The 13,872-nt window shown below is 32.0% G+C and overlaps 1 protein-coding gene across 1 annotated transcript in view; it reads left to right on the forward strand.

Moving 5' to 3' along the window:
* LOC145296767 (uncharacterized) overlaps positions 1 to 13,872 on the forward strand; it is a 242,404-nt gene that overhangs the window by 41,607 nt on the left and 186,925 nt on the right. Inside the window, exon 2 of the mRNA XM_080142821.1 lies at positions 272 to 297. The gene's annotated coding sequence lies outside the window, so the exon portion shown is untranslated. The remainder of the gene's footprint in view (positions 1 to 271; positions 298 to 13,872) is intronic.

The following is a 13,872-nucleotide window of genomic DNA, read 5'->3' on the forward strand; positions in this document are numbered from 1 at the left end:
TGCTTAACAAAAGTTTTTTTTTTCTGGTTCTAATTATTTTATATAATTCTCTATTGAAACTGACTTCTTCATTCCAATGAACAGATATTAACACAGATTTCTAATTTAAGGTCTGAAACTTGAGATCATTTATTTAATAAACTAATTCAATGTATTGTTCTTTAAATGTTGTCTAAATGCATATGCTATTAGCCATCAATATATTCCAAAAAGAAAAAAATATTCTCAGTATATTCTTTTTAATTTCAAATAAAAATTCAATGTTTTTCAGTTTTTTCCAGGTTGCCAAGTTCGGAAGTAATTATATCCTTTGATTATTTAAAAAAAATGTTTAAACATTTTTTAATTCTGTTTTTGTGTATAAAAGGTTTTCTTTTGTTAACTTGTAGGCTATTAAGGCGAATAGTGTTTGAATGGGAGAAGTACATGCCCACTGCTTCCCGTTTGTAAAGCAAAGATTTAATTCTTATTCATGGTTGCTACGTTGTCAAAACGGAGCTTTCAGTCGGCATAATGTATTTGTATGTAAACATTGCAAATGGGTTAGATACATACACGTGCAGATGCACGTGTCTGCACTATTCTGCACTTGACACTTACATACAATGCCCATGTTTTCCGCAGTTGACAATGTAAAGCAAAAGCAGGATTGATGATTTGTTTTTGTTTGTTCTTTCTGGCATTTTAAATAAGAAACGTTATGACACGATTTCAGGGTTTGTCTACAAAAACCACACACATGAACATACACTTTCATGGTTCTTTTTTGTATTGTTTTTATAGAATGCTCAATACTTTAAGCTTTAAAAAAATTAATTTTAATGAATATAAAAATAATAGTAACTAAATTATTATTTAATGTATCAATTGAGTAGAAATCTCTATATTGTTACTAGCAGGCCACCCGGCGTTGCCCGGTCGTAAAATACGCTTAATATGATATTATAATTTATGCAGATTACATATTTATTATAGAGCTAATTCTCTGTCGATTATTATATTATACCCAATGTATATTAATGATTTCAAAAGTAAAAAAAAAAAAAAAAAAAAAAGTATGATTTGGGTGTCATCAGCTAGAAACCAAAACCAAAACACAACTCCCCAGCCTTATTCATAATCTTTTGAGCATATAAAAAGCTAAAAAAAAATTGCGTTTTTAAAAGGTATAAATGTATATTTACGCATGTGTAGAAGAGCACTTAAAGTCGAATTATGCTGCTAATTGTTTGCAATTTTGATCCCTTAGCAGCTATTTTTACTGACTAAAACCAAATCGAATCTGTTCCACATGTTCAAATCCTCTATATATAGAGTTTCAAGTTTCTAGATCAAAAATTGATAGAAGTTTGATATAAACTGATCCTCACACGGATAAACTAATATAGTGTGTGTGTGTGTGTGTGTGTGTGTGTGTGTGTGTGTGTGTGTGTGCGTGTATAGAAGAACACTTAAAATCGACTTATACCTGCCAAGTCATAATTTATTTTCAATTTTGACCCCTTAGCAGTTAGCTTTACTGGCTAAAGACCAAATCGAATTTGTTCCACATGTTCAAATTTTCTATATATTCAATTTCAAGTATGTAGGCCAAAAATTGACAGGGGTCTGGTAGACCGTTCTTCAGACAGACAAGGTCATTATATATATATATATATATAAATATAAACTGCAAGAATCCAGAAAATGTGTATTTGTAAGTAATGTGTCTACATGTGTAACAAATTACCACTGATACATAATAGTTTATGTATGTGTATAGTACAGATGCATGTTACAGACTAGAAAGATACTCGTCTCACAAAATTCTCAAAACAAAACGGTTTTACAACAATTTTATTTCTTAAAAAGATTAGGCACTTGCACACTAATCGGATGGATTCACTTTGGGGGGGAGTCAATAGGGACATGGGACGAGTGCATAGAAGGGGCAGACAAATGCAATTTTAGGACAGAATCGTAAATATATGCATGTTTTTTTGTTTTTTTTTTTAAATTTTTTTTTTATTAATGCATGTTTTTTGGTGTTTTATGGGGGGAGTTTTTTAACATAAGTATAAGAAACTTATAATAACACAAAATAGCGGGGTTTCAAACAAAATAACCTTTTATTTTTAATTTTTAATAAAACCTAAACATAAAGTTTTTTTTTAACACATCTCAAGAATTAAAATTCAGTTTTATGTTATAAGTTTCTTATATTTCTTGTAATTCCAGAAATGTATTACAAAATCTTTGTTCATGTTTTATTAAAAATAAGAAAAACTATTGTGTGTTATAAGTATTTATTTTTAAAAAAACTTTCTCAACAACAAAAAAAAAAAAAATGCATTAATAATAAAATATTCATTTATTTTCGATTCGGTCCTGAAATTGCATTTGTTTGCCCCTGTTATGCACTCTTTCCATGCTCAAACTGACAACCAAAAAAAAAGTGACACTATCCGAGTAGTGCACAAGTGCCGAAGATTAAAACCAAGATATAATGATACCAACCTTATGTCTAGGATCCTTATTCTAATTTTGATCAGTCTCCATTACATGATTTTTATTCTAGAAAATGTCTCAAAGTTAACGCTTAACCTGTAATAGGAGGGAGGATGGGGGTCTTTAAAAAATTAACTTTAGTGAATCTTGCTTAATTGATTTCTAATGTCTATATCCAATTTCATACAAATCTGGAATATTTAAATTTTTAAATGGAAGGTTAAGTCTATATTATACCTTTTTAAAACCCTTTAAATTATTCTAAAGAAACTGTAATTTGGAAAATATTTATTAATTTTTTTGTTTTTTTATCCTATATGTAAAAATATACGAACATATACATTTATTTTTATAAAGTTAGACTAGTCTAAAATTTTACAAAAATTAGAGGTGTTCATATTTTCACAAAGGAGTTATATCCTCTTTCTTTTCCTCTTTTTATAAAACTAAATTAAACTAAATATATCCCACATTTCTCACCCTTACACTAAACAGAAAATAATCTGTTAATTTAGGAGTGAATCTTATACATAAAAATATATAAACATATATCTATCTTTATAAAGTTAGATATGTAGATGTGTATATTAATGTGTAATTAACACGTGAATGAAATGAAACTACGGCACTAACCCTAGGCGGACTAAACCAGCTTCCTCCAAAGGAGGAAGTTTCATGGGAGCATGAAATTCACAAGCGGTCCCCAGTTGCATGTATATCTCCTCATTAGGAGAGATGTTAGGTTTTGCAGCTCTTGCAGGGAGATGTTAACATCCTACATACAGCACCTAAAATTCCCAAATTGGTCACCCATCTGGTACTACTAACCAAGCTCAACGTTGCTTAACTTCGGTGATCTAACGAGAACCAATGTGTCAATGTAATTATGCCAAATACATGTATGTATAGTATGTGTATGTGTCTGTGCATATATATGTGTATTTCATTTATATAATATGTACATACAGAGCTTCCAGACAAAGTTAACACATTTTGGAAAAGAAAATGAAAACCTATTTTCGTCAATAGTTGATGTATTTGCAAATTTCAAAGTACATCTCTTAAAAGAGCATTTTCAGAATGCAACTCGCCCAAAGAAGCTGCCCTGAGCCTCCATGACAGCCTCCAGGCAGGACATAAACTTGAGGCATACGGGCTTTGCAGTATCCTTTTGAGAAACCCCTGGAACATCAGTTTGCTCATGGCAATTAGCTTGTCCTTGATGTTGCAGGTAGTACGATTTATCTTTCGTAACTGTGCCCACACAGTTATGCGAGTTGGGAAAGGCAGAGGGCGGGTGCTGTTAAAGCCGGGGAAGTTCTCAGTCAGCTACTTCTAGGTAATATTCAAACTAAAATCAAAGTATAATATCTGTTTTATTATTTTATTTATTGCAGACTATTATTCTCATCTTTCTTAGTTGTTGTTTCACGATGTTTCGGTCAACTATTCCTCTGGCATTTGAAACGTTGTGAAACAACAACTAAGAAAGATGATGATAATAGTCTGCAATAAATAAATTGATAAATAATATTCATCTCAATAATGAATTCCGACTAAATAATATGTTTTGTTCTTGCTAAAAGGAAGAGAAAGTTTTTACTGGAGGAAATTTTTATATTTTGTCCTATTTTGGAGAGTTGAATGTTCATGACAAATAAAAAACGGTCTTGTCTAATATAATGTAAAATCCAAGAGCCTCAAAACTGTGCCTTATTTTTTGATTCTGTCAAAGCCTTTGATTTCATCCACCATGAAAAACTTCGAGATTATGTTAGTATATGGGATCTCACAAGAATGTAACCCTCAATCAATAGTCTGATCTCCTGATGAAGATACGAAGTTCTTCAATCTTTTTACGGGAGTTTTACATGGAGATACTTCTATTTTCATCCTATGCCTAGATTATACCATGTGAGCACCTGCTGATCTAAACAGCAATCTGATCTTATAAGCAAGTAGTTCACATCACCCAACAAAAACAATAACAGATATGGATTATGCAGATTATCATGCTTTGTTGTCAGACATTGATTGAGCTAACAGACTTCTTCATTTGATCAAAGAAGTAAACAGTAAAATTGGTCTTTGCATTAATGCTGGTAAAGCAGAATTCATAAACTACAACCAAAAATCAAAATTAAGCTGTAAAACGGCAATCATATTGAGTTCGTCTAGGAATCAGCAACAAGAATCATCACTTGGTAGCAACATTCAGTTAGCAGAAAGAGACCTCAGAATTTGCAAAGACAAGGCTCAAGATGTCTTTGATAGACTGTACACAATTTGGAAGTCTCCTTTCTCTAATAACCTTTCAGAGAGACGTTTTTTAGGGCCACGGTAGCATCCATCTTGCTCAACAGTTTACATACTGACAAAACAGAAGCATTATTATTGTGTAAATATCCCGGATGCTACTACATCCTTCTAGAAGGTATGTACAAGTAAATAGTACTAAAGTTACGTATATTATAGTCTCTGTGTGTATCCAACATAAACATGTATGTACAATATGCTCACAGTTGTATCATCTAGTGGTGCGTATACATTGACATAAATCGTGTCTCTTAAATGTATGTATAAAATACACACTTTGTCATTGCTTGAGTATATGCGTGTCTGGATGTTTAACACATTCAGACAGATACTTCAAAGTAAATTGGGCAAATAAACATTGAGACAGTTCTTTAACAAGCTGTTAACTCCAATTCACATACCTTTTGTTTTACCCTTAATTTCTTCTGAGAGGCACTCGTCCTGGGTACACTGGAAATAAAGCACTTCTATGTGAAGCAGTAATACCGGAAAACTTCTTATTAATGTAAATATTTTTTATTACCATTCCATGATGTTGCGGTATTCAGAGTTGCAGCACCAAAGTTCTTGATAGTATTTTTTTTTTTTTTTTTTTTTTACTACATCTTCACTGTAAACAACTCTGTAGCTTCTGGGTCTTGCTGAGCAAATCACCCAGTCTATTGGAAAAACTCTTCTCCAGATATAACAAAACATTGTTCCTGCTTACATAATCTCTTAAAATCAGTGAAAACAAAGGGCAATCCTTTGTTTTCATTAAACTATTTTTGTATTGCAAACATTTAACTCTTTTTATTGTAAATATACTAAACCTATTTTTGCTTATCATACATTCCCAATTTTAGCTTTATTCTTCTTTCAACTTATTTTCTATTCTTTTGTTCCTTGTAAATATTTACTATTATCTGTCAAATATGTACTTGCCTTTATTTTATTCAAATACTAGCAGATGTACCCGGCGTTGCCTAATATCAAATACAACATTAAATTTCTTTTAAAAAAATTAAGTAAAAAGAAATGAAAGAAAATGAGACATGTGCTTGCAAATATTTATTTTCTAAACACTTCACTTATTGTAAGTAAAAAATATTCAAGCTGAAATCAAAACCAAAACTATGTACAATAACCATTAGGCCAGCTTGCCATAATCTTTTAAAAGGTGTTCTCAACCCTATTTATTCTTAACATAAGGAAGCTGTCATGGGAATGATTCATACAGTTATGAAACAGTTAACAAATACATAAAAATCCGATGACCCTCAAATGACAAATTTTCAATTTTTACCCCTTAGCAGCCGATTTTACCAGATGAAAACCGATTAAAAAGGTTATCACATGTCTGAATAGCTTATATACCAAATTTCAAGTCTGTAGATCAAAAATTCGCTGAGTATATAGGTTGAGAAGTGTCCTCGTGCATGCACGTACACACATTCTCACTTTTATAGATATATAGATTGATAAATTAAAACTGTATCCAAACTAACTATGTACCCGACCATCTACCATTGCATTGTCCCAATCTATTACAGCATTACTTCAGGGAACCTATACAAGGATGTTATGTGTTGCATTAGATACCAGTTGGAAGAAACACCCAACCAAAAGCTACCTACATCGACACCTATCTCACTCAATCTTGCTAAAAAAGAATGCTTTAGCTTACTACTAACTCATGGAGAAGAAAATCGGAATTTGTAAGTGACACCCTCCTATGAAATTCATTACATGGCAAAAGATAGGCTAGAAGACTTTATGAAATCTATATTGACCAACTTGTAGAAAACTCTGGTGGACCTACCAACAGTAATGCCTAACATAGTTGGTGGGAACAAATCGGAAAAATTCAAGAAGAATTCTCGATATGATTGATATAGGAAAACTGAGCTAAAATAATTCAAATGTTATTCTGGTTGGAATTAATTCCTATACATTCTTTAAAATAATCAGAAAACGTGTTCCAGGTTTCCGGGATATAGTTCAAAGTTGTAAAGTTAAAGTTAAGTACAATGATTAATAGTTTATATCAATTAGAGCTTTATATGTTAATACCATATATTTTACAAGTTCAAAACATTAATTATGATTTCAAATATTTGAAACTTGCTCTGGTAATCAATATTCAACATGTTATTCTCCAGATATACACGTTTCTAAAAATATTTTCATTATTAACATTACATTTAAGTAAAGATATATAATATAAATGATTTTCTTCATCAGTATATTTGACAATTTATCAATTTTCAAATGCTGTTAACTTTATATTGATATAGCATAGATCTTCAAAGGACAATTTTGATTTAAGAGAGAATATTGAATAAATCAGATTTCAACAAATTATTTTCAAATAATATAGATCAGAAAAGTAATTCAAATGAAGTTTTTTTAGTAAAGCCGTTTTTATTAGTTATTTTTCTTTTCTTTCAATCGATATTTTATTTCAAACTACTCTCAAATCAAGCGATCTCATCAGATGTCCGCTTCTAATTTAAAACGACTTTTTAGAAAGAGTTATTTAAAGAAAAAAAAATGGAGGATGTAGTACTTAAAATTAAATACCGATTCATAAAATTTGTCTTAGACAATTATGTATTGCATTTCGTGGATGATATCATATCAAAACCTGTCAGCCCAGCCTGTGAGAAAAATAGTTTTCTGAAATAATATAGTTATTCAACTTTTATACACTTTCATTTATTTAAATTTTAATTCCTCAACTAAGGAATTAAATGCTATTTAGTGTAAATAATCTTTCTAGAACATTAAAAAAAATGTATTTTTATAAACCTTTTTTCTACACACAAAACTATTTTTTTCTGCACGCTTGTTCTACTTTTTCTCTGCATTATATTTGCAATTCTTGCTCGTTTCCCATCATAATATTTTTTTTTTTTACATTTTCTTTAAAATAAAGTTAATGAGATTAAAATATTGATTCATTAAAAAGTCATCTTTTCCATTGAGCCTTAAGAGTATAGATGCACGTTGTCATATATATATATATATGTGTGTGTGTGTGTGTGTGTGTGGATACAGGGGTTCCAGAAGTCTTGGGCACATTTCAAGTTCTTATATCTGTTGCACTATAAAATTATATAACATTACACTGGTAAAATAAAAAGTAACTAAATTCATTAATAATTATGCATATATCAGGCAACTTCTGAAACACACTATATTATAAGCTTATAATCTATTTCTGTGTGCATACTGGCATCAGGCAAACATCCACTTTACTCAACCCGCCCTACCCTAAAATAGAAACAAAGAAATGAAAATGACATTCCAAACAAAAAATATGTTCAAACCAGACGTCCATTTAACACAACCACATTGTTTCCTCCGTTGAGTTTCACATTCACAAATATCCAAAAACTTAGAACTAACCTAGAACACGTAGAATCAGAAGTAATTCTAGAAAATTCTCTTGGTACCTCAACACTAAATGAAACTGATCTACACTTCTCCTTCATCGACATGGCTAGATATCTTTCACTCTGCCATAAGCACATATGCACAGACTTAGAGTTTATATTTGTAAAACCTTCCCCTTGACTGGAGAACATAATCTGGAATTAGATGATCAGACCTTCCTGTGCTTTAGATGAACCTTTCAAATCAGATACAAATGTGGCATCTAGAAATCATTGTAAGAATGAAATAGCTGCAGCTAAGGAAAAAAATACAGAAATGAGCAGAAAACGCATTGTGTCGCAGAAATTAGGAACTTGTGATTTCTGGAAAATTTATGATGTGATAATCAACAATTCCTCCACTACTCAAACATCATGGTGCTGCTTGCCCAGCAACCGAGAAATCTGAACTCTTACCACTTGGGATTCTGAACTCCACTTGGGATTCTGCAAAACGCTCCTTTCCAATTCTCCCATTGTGAACTTAAGCCACAGTTGATGACCTGATCATTACCCCTTCCCCATGTCTAGTATATCACAAAAATCTCTCAACATTTCCAATATCTCTGCTGCATTAATAAAGAAATGCTCTGCTGAACTAGCATCTGTTCTCTCCAAAATCTACAACAAATGTCTTCCTGAATCTTGCTTTCCAGGTAGCTGGAAAATTGCCTCTGTGGTATCAGTGTTCAAGAACTCTAGTGAAAGAACTGACCATCTGAATTTTCACTTTAATCTGTCTTCTTCCTTTCTTTTCTAAAATCTTTGAATCCTTAATCAATCTTGTAATAGTCCAGCACCTCATAAATGCTAAACTTCTCTCTGACTTGCAGTATGGATCTAGTTAAGCCCATTTTACTGCAGATATCTTAATGATCATCTCTGAACTTATATATCATGTACTGCACAAGCCCTTGATACGTCCAAAGCCTTTGACAAGGTTAGGCATGAAGGTCCTATGAAAATCGAATTAAATTACTGGACGAATATTTAATATTATAAGGTCATTCTTAGCTAAAAGAAACATCCAGGTTATCCTTAGTGGCTGTACATCCAAACAACATAGCATCAGTGCAATTGTGTCCCACGGGTCGATCCTTGTACAATTATTATTTTTGATATTCATAAATAACCTACCTGATAAAATTGTGCCTGAAATGGGTATGCTTGCTGAAAACGCCACTCTTTATTCTAGACATGTGGGCATAACAAATGTATATATACCCAACGCAATATTTGAATCCATAGCAAATGATCTCCAGTCTGGAGTAGAATCCTGACATTAATAGATAACAGCTAATGCTAGTAAAAGAGAGAGACCCTTTTCTTTAAAGTTTATAAGAAACCGTTTCAACTACTGATTTCCATGACTAATAGCATCCTACCTGAGAGTTCATCATTCAAACTACACGGCCTAACATCAACAGAAAATATGATTTGGAACAAATGCATATGAAGTATTGTTGCCATATCTGTCTGGAGCATAAAACACTAGTCTCTTCCTAATTAGTGTCTAAAAAAAGTTTGGTCTTGCACTGTTGCATCCCTGTGCTTGTTTTACGAGTACTACAACGGAATGTTCTCTAATAAATTCACAACACTGGTGGCGCCTTGACGTGAATATCCCCTGATCAACTCAACAATCAGCAAAATCTCACCCTTTCACCATAGAAGTCCCCAGATGTTAGAAAGCTTTCTACTCTAATAGTTTCTTCCTTCGAATTGCCAGCCTTTGGAATTCCCTTCCTATTTTCTGTTTCCTTGACTGTACCAACATGCAGAAATTTAAATGTAATGTGAACATACCTCGCTGCTCAGCTCCCTACTTTGGGTGTCCCTGTAGGTATACTCTCTGATTCACAGTAGCCCCTTACATCTCGATGGTGATGTGTCTTGTTTGAGATGAATAAAACTTTTTCTTTTGAAAAATGCTACTAAATTGGAGTTTTATAAATATCAGATTTATTTATTTTTTATATTAAATTCAATTAAGCCTTTTTCTAATCCAGAAAAATATGTAATTTCCTTTTTATCAAATGATTGAATCTCTAGTTCATCCTGGATAATCATCTCAACTTAAGGCTTACCATGTAAACAGAGAACGGTTACTGACTAGTCTTTTATAATGCAAGGAATTCATGGCCACTACATTATTATCCCTATTCACTGGAGATATCTAAAATCAGTTAGTGATGGACCTGGTAGAAGTGTATATCTGTACGGATACTCTATTTTAACTGGGGATGGGGACATCCTACCCAATATCAGGCATTCACTCGCTACCTCATACATTCCAACTGAAAGATCTTTTTTTTAAGATTCTATACACATGTATGCATGTACGTGTGTATATAGTATTTCCAGTAGAATGTTATTAATAGGAGTTCAGTAATTAATCCTTTGAAACCTTATTGTATTTATATGATAAGGTTTTTTTATACTTGAACCACCTTACCAAGTTTAAAAACTACTGTGTCAATTCTTCCTGTATATATTATGTGATGTTGATATTATTTTTGTAGCAACTGATCCACTTGTTATATGGAAAATTAAGAAATTGGAACTCTTATTAATTTACGATGACAGTGTCTGATGATGATATAACGAAATTATAAATTTACATGTGCATGTGAAGGGAGCTAACTCTTATGCATATATTAAATAGTTATTTCCCTTGAAGTTGTGTGTATATATATATATATATATATATATATATATATATATATATATATATAGAGAGAGAGAGAGAGATAGATAGATAGACATGTTATTCTGTCGTGAATATTCACCATTTAAATATAAATCGATTAAAATTCAAACAAATATATCTGCGTGCGCATTATTGGATGGATAATTATTTATATTTTCAAATTCATTCTCCAGCAAAATTTATATTTATGAAAAAGTTATGTATAAAAAATGTTTAAATAACATTCACTTCCATTTTGCAAAAAATAATTGTTGCAAACTTTTAAATTTTATTGATACTATATTTGTTAGCCTTTCAAAAAAAAGTATCTCGACATGTACATCCAGTTGATGTTGAGAATAAAGAGGCTGACAATGACTTTATTTTGTTAAATTTTCCTATTTTGTTTTAGCTGGGAATGAGGTATCCTACCAGATGCCAGACATTCACTCATTGTTTCAGACATTTCCAACCTAGATATCTTTTTAAGATTCAAACCGACCTTTTAAGTGCAACTGTTTGTATCTTTCACTTGGTTAGATAGTTTATGAAATTCTTTTTCATGGGTCCAGTTGCTCTTATAATTACAGGAATGACAGAGCTCTTCCTCAGACTCCAGGTTATTTTCATGTTTGCATAAGACTTTATTTTATCTTTTCCCTCTCAGTTCTATTAACATCAGTATTATTGTGGACACTAACTTCTACGTTTGTTTCTTTCTTCTTCTTGTCACATATTACTATGTCAGGTTTAATAGCTCCATTTTCTAGGTACGTAGCTGTAGAAATTGCATAGTCATAGTGGATGGCATTATGCTTTTTTTGTATAAATAAATTCATCATTACTTGCAATGATTTTATTTAGAAACTGCAAGTAATGATGAATTATGCAGCATTTGTGCTGCATAACTTAGTAATTGCATAGCTTATAAACAGAATATTTTAGAAAAAATAAAAAGCTTGGTTGGTTAGATTTTTTTTTTATAGTATTACCAATTTGAATTTAGGTAATACTATAAAAGGTAAACAACCTGGTTATTCATTTATCTTGGTTAGATTGTTTGAATTGAGGGGAGAAAATGGATTTGTAAAGCCAGTTAAATGTAAACATGAAAAATCCTAAATTGGTCGATTTACATTTATTTCTCTCTCACTCACTCACACACGGGCTAAATAGTTTTACTATTTGTGATATTATTCCTTTTTGTTTATAACAAACTGTTCAAATCTTTATTATTTATTGCATTCAACTGTTAACATTAATGTTAAGAGAAAGCGATGAAAGTGAGTGATAGAAACTGTAAAATAAAATCAGGGTGGGATCAAACAACATACAATGAAAATAACTAGAAACTTACTAAGAGATAAGTGATTTTATGATTGGATTTTTCCTTCAAACATAACTCAATACCAATGAATATTTTACCATTTATATTGTACTAGCCTGGGATTGCCTGAGTGTTTGGAGGTGTGTGTTGAGCCAAAAAAAAAAATAATAAAAAGTGATAGTAGGCAGGCAGGCTTGAGCCCGTGACGTGAAGACGGAAAAAAAAAGTGAAAGAAAATCCGACGTCTTACCCCTACTCCAGTTCGGAACATTAAAATTAGGCAAAGTCAATCCAACCAATACAATGGCTTGTAAAAATAGCTTGCAAAAAGTCGACCCCTCCTTGTAGAAAATTGCCCAGTTGAGGGTGAAGGAATGAATGTTTTGGGCCAATTTTTCGATATTTGCCGTCAGATGTCAAGCTTCAAAATGATACCAATCTCATGAAAATCCGTCGCCTCTGTCGAAAGTTTTAGGCAGACATACATACATACATACATTCATATAAACAGATAGGTGAGATTTATATTATAGACTAGTCTGGGTGCGTGAGTGTTTGGAGGTGCGTGTTGAGCAATAAAAGAAAAAAGTGGTAAGGCAAGCAGACAGGCTCGAACACGTACCGCAAAGGAGGAAAAGAATGTGAAAAAAAAAAAAAAAACGGGACTTTGCCGTTGCGTCCATTGCCAAGTCAGAAGTGGCGAAGGTTTAAATTAAGGTTAGTCAATCGAAAAGCGGGGATGATTTTCAAAAAAGCGACCTCTCTCTGTAGAAAAGTGCCCAGTTGAGGGTGAAGGAATTAATGTTTTTAGCCAATTTTTCGATATTTGTCGTCCGAAGGATCGATACTGATCTCATGAAAATCTATCACCTGTGTCGAAAGTTTTAGGCAGACATACATACATACATACATTTTAAATAGACAGGTGAAATTTATATTATAGATGATATAAAGAGCTTTAGTATAATAATAGATGAAGTAAGTCAAACAAACACCTCAATTTTTACATATGAAACTAAGAATATATACTTTTGATGTATAGCCTGTGACATGGTCCTCATTTTTTGCAGAGGCTATTTTGGAGCATCTTTAAATAGAGCCAAGAACCACACTGACATTTAATATAAATTGGGGTAAAACGTCATTGTTTTAATGAAGGAAGAAAACAAGCGGAGATATATGTATTTATTATTGCCAACCCTTTAAGAAATAAAAAAGATTCTTAAAGTTGACCACTGTCTGGGGAAATTGTAAAAGTCAGTCAGCCAGCCTTGTGTACGAGATCATTCTGACATTGTAGGTATATAAAAATGAGTATTTATAAATGTATATGTAACCTACATGCACAATAAAATGAAATTAGTCCTTTTCCTTTCGCCCCTCCCAAATCTTTTGGCTGTTTATCTTGTTCAAAGGGGTTTTCAACTTTCATACTGGCTTATTTTCACAAATAGTTATTTGGTGTACTGCTTAAAAAGGGCGAAATTTGGCTTAAAAACGTCGAGTGGTTCTAAAATAGGTGATCGATTTACTAGACTAGAACGTTGCATTAGAAACTGAGCATCCTCTACAAATATTTAAATATTGACTTTGCTTCATTTTTTTTTCTTTTTTATAATCGGGTAGATTAGTGTCCA

Source organism: Euprymna scolopes, chromosome 17 (genome assembly GCF_053919585.1).
Source record: "Euprymna scolopes isolate OS-2025 chromosome 17, ASM5391958v1, whole genome shotgun sequence".
NCBI classification, from domain to species: Eukaryota; Metazoa; Mollusca; class Cephalopoda; order Sepiida; family Sepiolidae; genus Euprymna; species Euprymna scolopes.